General features: G+C 46.2%; 1 protein-coding gene across 1 annotated transcript in view; it reads right to left on the bottom strand.

Moving 5' to 3' along the window:
• The window catches only part of ATL3 (atlastin GTPase 3), a 41,140-nt gene extending 30,080 nt beyond the window's left edge, over window positions 1-11,060 (bottom strand). Inside the window, exon 1 of the mRNA XM_067472492.1 lies at window positions 10,961-11,060. The gene's annotated coding sequence lies outside the window, so the exon portion shown is untranslated. The remainder of the gene's footprint in view (window positions 1-10,960) is intronic.
• Window positions 11,061-14,105: the final 3,045 nt, after the last annotated feature.

Below are 14,105 nucleotides of genomic sequence, written 5' to 3'. Positions count from 1 at the left end.
CTGTCTACGGCGAACCATTCTGCAAGTTTGGCCTGGAAAACAATGGGATTTATGCTCTACTATCCAATTCTACTCGCTTCATAGAAAACCTGCTACAAAACAGGAGCTTTTTTGTTGAGTTCCAGGGCCAGAGAAGCAGATGGCGGAAACAGAAGAACGGCCTGCCTCAGGGGAGCGTGTTTGCTCCATCCATGTTCAACATCTACACAAATACCAGCTACTGCCAGAAGGGACAGAGAGCTTCATCTATGCTGATGATCGTGCCATCACTGCTCAAGCAGGGAGCTTTGAGATGGTAAACAGAAGCTTTCCAAAGCTCTAGGTGCCCTTACTGCCTATTACAGGGAAAACCAGCTGATCCCTAATCCATCTAAAACACAGACATGCGCCTTTCACCTTAAGAACAGACAAGCATCCCGAGCTCTGAGGATTACCTGGGAAAGAATCCCACTGGAGCATTGCAGCACAACCAAATACCTGGGAGTCACTCTGGACCATGCTCTGACCTACAAGAAGCACTGCCTGAACATCAAGCAAAAAGTGGGTGCTAGAAAAAATACGAAAGCTGATTGGCACAACCTGGGGATCACAACCAGACACAGTGACGACATCTGTCCTTGAGCTGTGCTACTCTGCTGCTGAGTACGCATGCCCAGTGTGGAACACATCTCACCACACTAAAACAGTGGATGTGGCTCTTAATGAGACATGACGTATTATCATGGGGTGTCTGCGCCCCACACCACTGGAGAAATTACACTGCTTAGCCGGTATTGCACCACCTGACATCTGCCGGGAAGTAGCAGCCAATAGTGAAAGGACCAAGGCAGAGACATCTCCCGCTCATCCCCCAGCACGTCAACGACTTAAATCAAAAAATAGTTTTCTAAGATCTACAGGGACACTCTCTGGAACACCCCAGCAAGCGAGAGTCCAAAAGTGGCAGGCTCAAACCCAGAACATCAATCAATGGCTGATACCCAATTGGAGACTCCCTCCTGTTAGAAATGTAATACAATGGTATGGTTACTGATGACACGATAAATAAATCCAATTCTACTGTACCTCTCAAATTCCTGTATTATTTTATTGATGTATCGAGAAAGTCTCCCCCATACTTTATCTCAACAACAACCCTGTGAGGTGGGTCAGATGAAAGAGTGAGCTTACTGTTCCAAGCGAATTTAGGACAGGCTTCGTTCCCACACTGGCCAAGCAAACGCGCCACCGGTAAGACACATCTCAGCACAAAAGCACATTCATATTTCCCAGCCACCGGGATTTGCAACATTACAGCCTCAAGTACTGACAGTAATACATATAACCCTTGTGACTCCAAAATCTCCAGTCTTATGACAGCCTTTATCCTCCACGAATCTAACCTTACAATACACAGAAGAATATTAAGCGCGTCCAAACATGTTTAGGCATATATTGAAAATATTGTCTCTCTCTCGTTTGTGGGTTTCAGAATGCTCTTTACTTGTAGTGAACTATAAATCCCAGTAACTACAAATCCCAAATGTCAAGGTCTATTTCCCTTTGACTCCATCTGTGTTCATATTTGGGCATATGGAATATTCGTGCCAAGTTTGGTCCAGATCCATCATTGTTTGAGTCCACAGTGGTCTCTGGATGTAGATGAACCACAACTCCCAAACTCAAGGTCAATGCCCACCAAAGCCTTCCACTGTGTTCTGTTGGTCATGGAAGTCCTGTATGCCATGTTTGGTTCAATTCCATCATTGGTGGAGTTCAGAATCCTCTTTGATTGTAGGTGAACTATAAATCCCAGCAACTACAACTCCCAAATGTCAAGGTCTATTTCCCTTTGACTCCATCTGTGTTCATATTTGGGCATATGGAACATTCGTGCCAAGTTTGGTCCAGATCCTTCACTGTGCAAGTCCATAGTGCTCTCTGGATGTAGGTGAACTACAACTCCCAAACTCAAGGTCAATGCCCACCAAACCCTTCCAGTGTGTTCTGTTGGTCATGGAAGTCCTGTATGCCATGTTTGGTTCAATTCCATCATTGGTGGAGTTCAGAATCCTCTTTGATTGTAGGTGAACTATAAATCCCAGCAACTACAACTCCCAAATGTCAAGGTCTATTTCCCTTTGACTCCATCTGTGTTCATATTTGGGCATATGGAATATTCATGCCAAGTTTGGTCCAGATCCTTCACTGTGCAAGTCCATAGTGCTCTCTGGATGTAGGTGAACTACAACTCCCAAACTCAAGGTCAATGTCCACCAAACCCTTCCAGTTTTTTCTGTTGGTCAATGGGAGCCCTGTGTGCTAAGTTTGGCCCAATTCCATCATTGGTGGAGTTCAGAATGTGAGGGGAAGTCAGAAGGAGCAGGCTTGTTTTCTGCTGCCCAGGAGACTAGGATGTAATGGAGGAAAGGAAGGAGATTCCATCTGAACATTAGGAAGACTGTGAGAGCTGTTCAGCAGTGGAACTCTCTGCCGCGGAGTGTGTTGGAGGCTCCTTCTTTGGAGGATTTTGAAGCAGAGGCTGGATGGCCATCTGTCAGGGGTGCTTTGAATGCACGTTTCCTGCCTCTTGGCAGAACGGGGTTGGGTTGGATGGCCCACGAGGTCTCTTCCAACTCTAGGATTCTATGAATGAAATAAGATCTTCTTCCCGATCAGCAGAAAAGCTGATCTTTTGATCTCTTACGCCACAGTGAGCAAGAGGTAGATCTTTCAATGACTGGAGTCGGGTGCCAAGGGTTTGACTCCTTCTTGTCTAACTCGTTTGACAGATAGATGAGAAAGAGAAAGCAAATGGGAAGAAAGCCCTATGTGAATGTATATGTGAATGTATATGTTTACCTTAGAAGTTGCGGATTCCTAGGATGGGCGAATGGCCAGAGGCCTCTCGCTCTTAGCAATCAACTAATCAGTATTTTACAACCAATGGCAAATATTGAAACCTAGGCTTCACACATACACATACGCATGTGTGTGTATAGCCTATATATTATAAATAATGTTTGTATGTGGGTTTGTGGCAGCTTTCTGTTTGGCTCCCACTTCCACGGACCACTGCGACCCCCACAAATGACAGACCTGGGCCAAACCTGGCACACATAACCCCCATGACCCACTTTACGTCCTGCTACGGTTTGGTGGAGGATGGACCACAGATGATGGGATTTGCAGTACTTTCAGTTGCTTCAGCTTCCGCAGACCACTGCAATCCCAATGACAAATCAGGACCAAACTTGGCACACAGAGCCCTCATGGCCTACTCTACATCCTGATGCGGTTTGAAGTAGGATGGACCATGGATGGTCGGACTTGCACTACCTTCACTCCCTTCCTGAGACCACTGTGAACCCCACCAAGGACAAATCAGGACCAAACTTGGAACACAGAGCCCTCATGACCTACTCTACATACTGATGCAGTTTGAAGGAGGATGGACCATGGATGGTGGGACTTGCAGTACCTTCACTCACTTCCTGAGACCACTGTGACCCCCACCAATGACGGATCAGGACTAAACTTGGAACACAGAGCCCCCATGACCTACTCTACATCCTGATGTGGTTTGAAGGAGGATGGACCATGGATGGTGGGACTTACAGTACCTTCACTCACTTCCTCAGACCACTGTGACCCCCACCAATGAAGGATCAGGACTAAACTTGGAACACAGAGCCCCCATGACCTACTCTACATCCTGATGCGGTCTGAAGGAGAATGGACCATGGATGGTGGGACTTGCAGTACCTTCACTCACTTCCTAAGACCACTGTGACCCCCACCAATGACGGATCAGGACTAAACTTGGAACACAGAGCCCCCATGACCTACTCTACATCCTCATGCGGTTTTAAGGAGAATGGACCATGGATGGTGGGACTTGCAGTACCTTCACTCACGTCCTGAGACCACTGTGACCCCCACCAATGACGGATCAGGACTAAACTTGGAACACAGAGCCCCCATGACCTACTCTACATCCTCATGCGGTTTTAAGGAGAATGGACCATGGATGGTGGGACTTGCAGTACCTTCACTCACTTCCTCAGACCACTGTGACCCCCACCAATGACGAATCAAGACCAAACTTGAAACACAGAACCCCCATGGTCCACTATATACCCTGATGCGGCTTGGAGGATGTACCATGGACGATGGGACTTCTGTCCATCCTATCAATTATCTATCTATCTATCTATCTATCTATCTATCTATCTATCTATCCCTGCTATCTATATTCATCCATTCTATCTATAGCTATGCTTATATCCTATCTATCTAGAGCAGTGGTTCTCAACCTCCCAAGCACCACGACCCCCTTAATAGAGTTCCTCATGTGGAGGTGACCCCCAACCATAACATTATTTTCATTGCTACTTCACAACTGTAATTTTGCTACTGTTATGCAGGATGTATTTTCATTCACTGGACCAAATTTGGCACAAAGACCCGATACGCCCAAATTCGAATATTGGTGGGATTGGGGGGGGGGGGGGGGATTGATTCCATCATTTGGGAGTTGTAGTTGCTGGAATTTATAGTACATCTGCAATCAAAGAGCATTCTGAACTCCACCAATGATAGAATTGAACCAAACGTGGCACACAGAACTCCCACGACCAACAGAAAATACTCGAAAGGTTTGGTGGGCATTGACCTTGAGTTTTGAAGTTGTAGTTCACCTAAATCCTAAGAGTACTGTGGACTCAAAACAATGATGGATCTGGACCAAACTTGGCATGGAAGCCTATATGTCCAAATGTGAACTTTGGTGGAGTGTAGGGAAAATAGACTTGGCATTTGGGAGTTGTAGTTGGTGGGATTTATTGTTCACCTACAATCAAAGAACATTCTGAACCTCACCAAGGTTAGAATTGGGCCAAAGTTCCACACAAAACCCCCATGAGCAACAGAAAATACTGTTTTCGGATGGTCTTTGGTGACCCCTTTGACACCCCCTCACAACCCCTCTAGGGGTCCCGACCCCCAGGTTGAGAAACGCTGATCTAGAGCTATACTACCTATCTACTATCTATCTGGACGGATAGATAGATATCCATCCATCCTATCTATCCATCAAGTCTATTTATCTATCGCTATGCTTAATCCACCTATCTATAATCTTCCTGTCCATCCATCCATCCTTCCTATCTATCTATCCATTCTGTTTATCTCTATCCATCCATCTATGCTTCTACAATTCTATTTTGCTCTCTTCCCACCCCACTCCCACCCTCCTGGGGTGTGACTGGATGATCTCTGGGGCCCCCTGATGATTCTATCCAAGAGGCCAACCTTGTTGTTGTTGACATGCAGACGCTGTGCAAGAAGGGCTTCAATGGGTGCGACTCCCCAGAGTCGAACTTACATATGGGAGTTGTGGAGCCTCCGGTGGTGCAGTGGGTTAAACCCCTGTGCCGGCAGGACTGAAGACTGACAGGTTGCAGGTTCGAATCCGGGGAGACCGCGGATGAGCTCCCTCTATCAGCTCCAGCTCCTCAAGCGGGGACATGAGAGAAGCCTCCCACAAGGATGGTAAAACATCAAGACATCCGGGCGTCCCCTGGGCAACGTCTTTGCAGACGGCCAATTCTCTCACACCAGCAGCGACTTGCAGTTTCTCAAGTCGCTCCTGACACAACAACATGGGAGTTGTAATTCAGCTGCACCCACTGAACCCAGCTGACTTTGGATCTAGACTAAACTTAGGGATTTTGGCCTGCATCAATAGGAGCATAGTGTCTAGATCTAGGGAAGTCATGCTCCCCATGCTCTATTCCGCTTTGGTTAGACCACACCTGGAATATTGTGTCCAATTCTGGGCACCACAATTCAAGAGAGATATTGACAAGCTGGAATGTGTCCAGAGGAGGCCAGCTCAAATGATCAAGGGTCTGGAGAACAAGCCCTATGAGGAGTGGCTTAAAGAGCTGGGCATGTTTAGCCTGAAGAAGAGAAGGCTGAGAGGAGATATGATAGCCATGTATAAATACGTGAGAGGAGGTCATAGGTAGGAGGGAGCAAAGATGTTTTCTGCTTCCTTGGAGACTAGGATGTAATGCAGTGTTTCTCAACCTGGGGGTTGGGACCCCCGAGGGGGTCGTGAGGGGGTGTCAGAGGGGTCACCAAAGACCATCAGAAAACATAGTATTTTCTGTTGGTCATGGGGGTTCTGTGTGGAAAGTTTGGTCCAATTCTATTGGTGGGGTTCAGAATGCTATTTCATTGTGGGTGAACTATAAATCCCAACAATTACAACTCCCAAATGGCAAGGCCTATTTTCTCTAAACTCTATCAGTGTTCACATTTGGGCATATTGAGTATTTGTGCCAAGTTTGATCCAGATCCACCACTGCTTGAGTCCACAGTGTTTTCTGGATGTAGGTGAACTACAACTCCAAAAAACTCAAGGTCAATGTCCACCAGACCTTCCCAGTATTTTCTCTTGGTCATGGGAATTCTGTGTCCCAAGTTTGATTCAATTCCATCATTGGTGGAGTCCAGAAGGCTCTTTGATTTTAGGTGAACTATAAATCCCAGCAACTCCAGCAACTCAATCACCCCCAACCTCACCAGTATTCAAATTTGGGCGTATTGGTTATTTGTGCCAAATTTGGTCCAGTGCCTGAAAATACACCCTGCATATCAGATATTTAGATTACGAATCATAACAGGAGCAAAATTACAGTTGTGAAGTAGCAAGGAAAATAACATTATGGTTGGGGGTCACCACAACATGAGGACCTGTACTAAGGGGTCACGGCATTAGGAAGGTTGAGAACCACTGATGTAATGGAACCATCACTTCAAACTACAAGAAAGGAGATTCCACCTGAACATGAGGAAGAACTTCCTGACTGTGAGAGCCGTTCAGCAGTGGAACTCTCTGCCCTGAAGTGTGGTGGAGGCTCCTTTTTTGGAGGCTTTGAAACTGAGGCTGGATGGCCATCTGTTTGGGGGTGATTTGAATGCTATTTTCCTGCTCCTTGGCAGAATGGGGTTGGATTGGATGGCCTATGAGGTCTCTTCCAACTCTATGATTCTATGATTTCAGGTTACAGCGAGCGCCATGAACATGTATGTTCTCCCCAAACACCGCACTGCCCACCACCCAAGGAATGAGGTAATGAGACCCAGGATGATAACATCAGCCTGGGAGCGACTGGGAAATATGCTGAAATACTAGTCAAGGCATCTATTTCGAGAACGCCGTTTCACCTATGCAAATCAATTCGGTTTGACGCCATGGCTCAATTTGTAATATTATAATGTAATGCACTATAATACTAATAACAATAATATGATATTATATTTATATATTTATATTACATGTAATATTACTAATAATATTACAATATAATGGGATAGTACAATATAATAATATATAATACTGATATTGCACTATGCTAATAATATAGTATATTGAATATTGTAATTTGGGAGTTGCCGTTCTTGGGATTTATAGTTCACCTACAATCAAAGAGTATTCTGAACCCCACCAACGATGGAATTGAACCAAACTTGGCATACAGTTCTCCCATGACCAACAGAAAATACTGGAAGGATTTGGTGGGCAGTGTCCTTTGGTTTTGGAGTTGTAGTTCACCTACATCCAGAGATCACTGTGGACTCAAACAATGATGGATCTGGACCAAACTCTACACGAATACTCAATATGCCCAGATGTGAACACTGGTGGAGTTTGGGGGAAATAGAATCTTGACATTTGGGAGTTGTAGTTGCTGGGATTTATAGTTCACCTACAATCAAGGAGCATTTTGAACCTCACCAATGATGGAACTGAACCAAACTTGGCACACAGTTCTCCCATGCTCAACAGAAAATACTGGAAGGGTTTGGTGGGCAGTGTCCTTTGGTTTTGGAGTTGTAGTTCACCTACTTTCAGAAATCACTCTGGACTCAAACAATGATGGATCTGGATCAAACTCTACACAAATACCCAATATGCCCAGATGTGAACACTGGTGGAGTTTGGGGGAAATAGAATTTTGACATTTGGGAATTGTAGTTGCTGGGATTTATAGTTCACCTACAATCAAAAAGCATTCTGAACCTCACCAATGATGGAATTAAACCAAAGGTGACACACAGTTCTTCCATGACCAACAGAAATGACTAGAAGGGTTTGGTGGGCATTGACCTTGAGTTTGGGAGTTGTAGTTCACCTACATCCAGAGACCACTGTGGACTCAAACAATGATGGATCTGGACCAAACTCTACACGGATATTCAATATGCCCAAATGTGAACACTGGTGGAGTTTGGGGAAAATAGAATCTTGACATTTGGGAGTTGTAGTTGCTGGGATTTATAGTTCACCTACAATCAAGGAGCATTCTGAACCCCACCAACGATAGAATTGGGGTAAACCTCCCACACAGAACCTCCATGTAGTAAACCTCTCCCAAAGAATGGCTAGTAAATAATAAATAAATAAATGCTATGGAATCCTTGGAAGAAAAGCTATAGACCTTGTAAAACTACATTGTATTAATGTATTATCGAAGGCTTTCATGGCCGGAATCACTGGGTTGTTGTATTTTTTTCCGGGCTATATGGCCATGTTCTAGAGGCATTCTCTCCTGACGTTTCACCTGCATCTATGGCAAGCATCCTCACTACCTCTGAGGATGCTTGGCATAGATGCAGGCGAAACGTCAGGAGAGAATGCCTCTAGACCATGGCCATATAGCCCGGAAAAACCTTCAACAACCCACTACATTGTATTGAGCCATGGCTGTTAAAGTGCAGTCAAACTGCATTAATTCTGCTCTGTAGATCAGGCATGGGGAAACTTCAGCTGTTAGGAATTGTGGGAGTTGAAGTCCCAAACATCACACAACTTATTTTGGAGCAAGCTTGTTTAGCATCGGCCTCTTAAACTACAGCATTAATAATAATAATAATAATAATAATAATAATAATAATAATAATAATGATTATGATGATGACGACGCAAGGTCTCTAAAAGATATATTATTTTGGTGAGGCACTAGTCTTCTTGGGCAGAGAAGTCTAAATACCTTCAAAAACTACAACTCCCAGGATAATATAGCACCCCAGAAAGTCATGGGAGTTGTCGTTTCCCAAGACTTTTAGCCCTTTCTTCCAAAGTGTTTTGGTGGCCAGAAAGGGGTTAGAGACCTTGGGAAACGACTTCTGAATTTAAATGCTATGGGATCCTGGGAGTTGTAGTTTCCCAAGGCCTTTCACTCTCTCCGACAAAGGGTTTCGATGGCAAGAAAGGGGTTTGAAACCTTGGGAACCGACAACTTTGATGGCTTATAATTTTAAATCCTATGGGACCCTGGGGGTTGTAGTTTCCCAAGGCCTTTAGCCCTTTCTGCCAAAGGGTTTTGGTGGCAAGAAAGGGGTTTGAGACCTTGGGAAACTACAACTTCGATGGCTTATAATTTTATACGCTATGGGACCCTGGGAGTTGTAGTTTCCCAAGGCCTTTCACTCTCTCCGACAAAGGGTTTTGATGGCAAGAAAGGGGTTTGAAACCTTGGGAACCTACAACTTTAATGGTTGATGATGTTGTAGTTTCCCAAGGCCTTTAGCCCTTTCTGCCAAAGGGTTTCGGTGGCAAGAAAGGTGTTTGAGACCTTGGGAAACTACAACTTCGATGGCTTATACTTTTTTACGCAGTGGAATCCTGGGAGTTGTAGTTTCCCAAGGCCTTTCGCCCTTTCTGCAATGGGTTTTGGTGGCAAGAAAGGGGTTTGAGACCTTGGGAAACTACAACTTCAATGGCTTATACTTTTTTACGCAGTGGAATCCTGGGAGTTGTAGTTTCCCAAGGCCTTTACCCCTTTCTGCCAAAGGGTTTTGGTGGCAAGAAGGGGATTAGAGACCTTGGGAACCTACAACTTCAATGGCTGATGATGTTTTCCAAGGCCTTTACCCCTCTCTGCCAATGGGTTTTGGTGGGAAGAATGGGGTAAGAGACCTTGGGAAACTACAATTTTGATGGCTTATAATTTTATGGGATCCTGGGAGTTGTAGTTTCCCAAGGCCTTTAGACCTTTCTGCCAATGGGTTTTGGTGGCAAGAAAGGGGTTTGAGACCTTGGGAAACTACAACTTCGATAGCTTATAACTTTATATGCTATGGGATCCTGGGAGTTGTAGTTTCCCAAGGCCTTTCCCAAGGGTTTTGGTGCTTTGCCAAACTACAGCTCCCAGATTCCCCCTGAAATCATAGAACTCGTGGGAATTGTAGTTTCCCAAGGCTTCCAAAGGGGTTTGGTGCTTTGCCAAACTACAGCTCCCAGATTCCCCCTGAAATCGTTGAACTCGTGGGAATTGTAGTTTCCCAAGGCCTTTCCAAAGGGGTTTGGTGCTTTGCCAAACTACAGCTCCCAGATTCCCCCTGAAATCATAGAACTCGTGGGAATTGTAGTTTCCCAAGGCCTTTCCAAAGGGGTTTGATGCTTTGCCAAACTACAGCTCCCAGATTCCCCCTGAAATCATACAACTCGTGGGAATTGTAGTTTCCCAAGGCCTTTCCAAAGGGGTTTGGTGCCTTTCCAAACTACAGCTCCCAGATTCCCCCTGAAATCATACAACTCGTGGGAATTGTAGTTTCCCAAGGCCTTTCCAAAGGGGTTTGGTGCTTTGCCAAACTACAGCTCCCAGATTCCCCCTGAAATCACAGAACTCGTGGGAATTGTAGTTTCCCAAGGCCTTTCCAAAGGGTTTTGGTGCCTTGCCAAACTACAGCTCCCAGATTCCCCCTGAAATCACAGAACTCGTGGGAATTGTAGTTTCCCAAGGTCCTCAGCCCATTTTGCCAAAGTTTTGCAAGGTTTTAGTGCATACACCCACCCCCCACAGGACCAGGATCCCATAGCATTGAATCCTGGAAGTTAAAGCGGTGTTAAACCGCATCAACTCTACAGTGCAGATGCAATCACGTGGTGGAGACCTCCCAGGCTTACCGGCCGCCTCCAGCTTGAAGTCTTTCTCAGCTGCAGCCGACGGAGAAGTGACCCGCCTGCTTCCCGCCTCGCTCCCATCCCATCAAAGCCGAAGGAGCGAAGGGAGGGCCCTTGGGTGCCAAGGCATGCCGGGAAATGTAGTCCCAGTGGCGCCTCCCCTCGCCCGAGGAGCCTGTTCCCAGCGAGGCCTGCGAACTACGACTCCCGGCAACCTTTGCGGCCACTCAGAACAGGCGGATGGCAAGGAGAGACCGTTGCAACGGCTGCTTGGAGCGAGGCTGGCGAAGGGCATTCTGGGAGATGTAGTCCTCCCTGCTTGTTTACCTTTTCACAACTTATCAGTGCTCCTTTCTCTTCATGATTTAAGTCCTTCTCATCATTCAGGCTTATTATCATTATCATTAATATCACAAAGGACGACCACCTCACCCACCTCATAGGAAACCTGCTACAAAACAGGAGCTTTTTTGTTGAGTTGACAAGCTGGAATGTGTCCAGAGGAGGGCGACTAAGATGATCAAGGGTCTGGAGAACAAGCCCTATGAGGAGCGGCTTAAGGAGCTGGGCATGTTTAGCCTGAAGAAGAGAAGGCTGAGAGGCGATATGATAGCCATGTATAAATATGTGAGAGTTGACAAGCTGGAATGTGTCCAGAGGAGGGTGATTAAAATGATCAAGGGTCTGGAAAACAAGCCCTGTGAGGAGCGGCTTAAGGAACTGGGCATGTTTAGCCTGAAGAAGAGAAGGCTGAGAGGAGATATGATAGCCATGTATAAATATGTGAGAGTTGACAAGCTGGAATGTGTCCAGAGGAGGGTGATTAAAATGATCAAGGGTCTGGAAAACAAGCCCTGTGAGGAGCGGCTTAAGGAACTGGGCATGTTTAGCCTGAAGAAGAGAAGGCTGAGAGGAGATATGATAGCCATGTATAAATATGTGAGAGTTGACAAGCTGGAATGTGTCCAGAGGAGGGTGATTAAAATGATCAAGGGTCTGGAAAACAAGCCCTGTGAGGAGCGGCTTAAGGAGCTGGGCATGTTTAGCCTGAAGAAGAGAAGGCTGAGAGGAGATATGATAGCCATGTATAAATATGTGAGAGTTGACAAGCTGGAATGTGTCCAGAGGAAGGTGATTAAAATGATCAAGGGTCTGGAAAACAGGCCCTGTGAGGAGCGGCTTAAGGAACTGGGCATGTTTAGCCTGAAGAAGAGAAGGCTGAGAGGAGATATGATAGCCCTGTATAAATATGTGAGAGTTGACAAGCTGGAATGTGTCCAGAGGAAGGTGATTAAAATGATCAAGGGTCTGGAAAACAGGCCCTGTGAGGAGCGGCTTAAGGAACTGGGCATGTTTAGCCTGAAGAAGAGAAGGCTGAGAGGAGATATGATAGCCATGTATAAATGTGTGAGAGTTGACAAGCTGGAATGTGTCCAGAGGAGGGTGATTAAAATGATCAAGGGTCTGGAAAACAAGCCCTATGAGGAGCGGCTTAAGGAGCTGGGCATGTTTAGCCTGAAGAAGAGAAGGCTGAGAGGAAGAGAGCCATGTATAAATATATGGGAGTTGACAAGCAGGAATGTGTCCAGAGGAGGGCGACTAAGATGATCAAGGGTCTGGAAAACAAGCCCTATGAGGAGCGGTTTAAGGAGCTGGGCATTTTTAGCCTGAAGAAGAGAAGGCTGAGAGGGGATATGATAGCCATGTATAAATATGTGAGAGGAAGCCACAGGGAGGAGGGAGCAAGCTTGTTTTCTGCTTCCTTGGAGACTAGGACGCAATGGAACAATGGCTTCAAACTACAAGAGAGGAGATTCCATCTGAACATGAGGAAGAACTTCCTGACTGTGAGAGCCGTTCAGCAGTGGAACTCTCTGCCCCGGAGTGTGGTGGAGGCTCCATCTTTGGAAGCTTTTAAGCAGAGGCTGGTTGGCCATCTGTCAAGGGTGATTTGAATGCAATATTCCTGCTTCTTGGCGGGGGTTGGACTGGATGGCCCACGAGGTCTCTTCCAACTCTTTGATTCTATGATTCCAGGGCCAGAGAAGCAGATGGCGGAAACAGAAGAACAGCCTGCCTCAGGGGAGCGTGCTTGCTCCATCCATGTTCAACATCTACACAAATGACCAGCCACTGCCAGAAAGGACAGAGAGCTTCATCTATGCTGATGATCGTGCCATCACCGCTCAAGCAGGGAGCTTTGAGATGGTAGAACAGAAGCTCTCCAAAGCTCTACGTGCTCTTACTGACGTCAAGCATCCCCCCCCCCCCAAAAAAAAAGGGATGGTGACTTATAGTTCTGCAAAGGACAAAGATACCAGACTGCACAATAGGGATTAAGTCTTGGTCAATTTGCCATGGCCTTAACAACAATGAGGACCCCATGAAACTTTGGGAATAGCTAGACCTTGGGGTCTCTGCCTCTCTCGGGAGCTGTAGTTCTCCAAGGACAGGGAGCAAAGCTTGTTTCCAGAGACACCAGGTCCATTTGGGCCACTCAAGAACTCCTGCCAGGACCTTTGTGCAACACCCTTGCGTTTTAGCCATCCCCTATGGACGCTCTTTCCCCCCACATGGACAAACCTTATGAACTCTTGCCTTTTATGAACTTTAGATGTATGAAATGTGTTTTCTGATTTCTTTGTGTGGCAGAAGCCTTTCCCCTTTTCTTCTGACCTTTGTTTCCCCTATATACATGAAGAAACTCCACCAAAGGGACTACAAAGCCCCAAACATTCCAGGAATTTTTTATCCACAACTTCCTTTTGCATGGACAATAGTCTGGGCAGTTGGTGGCCCTCGGAGGAATTGCCCAGCCCTCAGCTTGCCCCTTTGGCAAAAATCTTAATCATATTTCCTCCTGAAGGACAAAAGGTCCTTGAAAAAACCTTTTGCCTTCGCTCTGATTATTCATTCCACTCAAAGCACAATAGATCAGGCTGGCTTGAGATTTCCCCTTTGTCTCGCCGGTCGCATGGCATGGCATTTCCTTTGTTTACTCCTTTCCCAGATTCCTTTGTGCTCCCTCATCCCGCCTCCATTTCTCCTGATTGGCTGTCGCCACCAGGTGGCAGAGATCTCTCCATTGGTTCCTACGGACCACTGGAGCCCATCGCCCCATCATGGCAGGGAACAACAGGGAAGCCGG

This window comes from Anolis sagrei, chromosome 12 (genome assembly GCF_037176765.1).
Source record: "Anolis sagrei isolate rAnoSag1 chromosome 12, rAnoSag1.mat, whole genome shotgun sequence".
In the NCBI taxonomy this organism is placed as follows: domain Eukaryota; kingdom Metazoa; phylum Chordata; class Lepidosauria; order Squamata; family Dactyloidae; genus Anolis; species Anolis sagrei.
The sequence above is the reverse complement of the archived record's forward strand: the minus strand, read 5'-3'. Positions and strand labels throughout refer to the sequence as shown.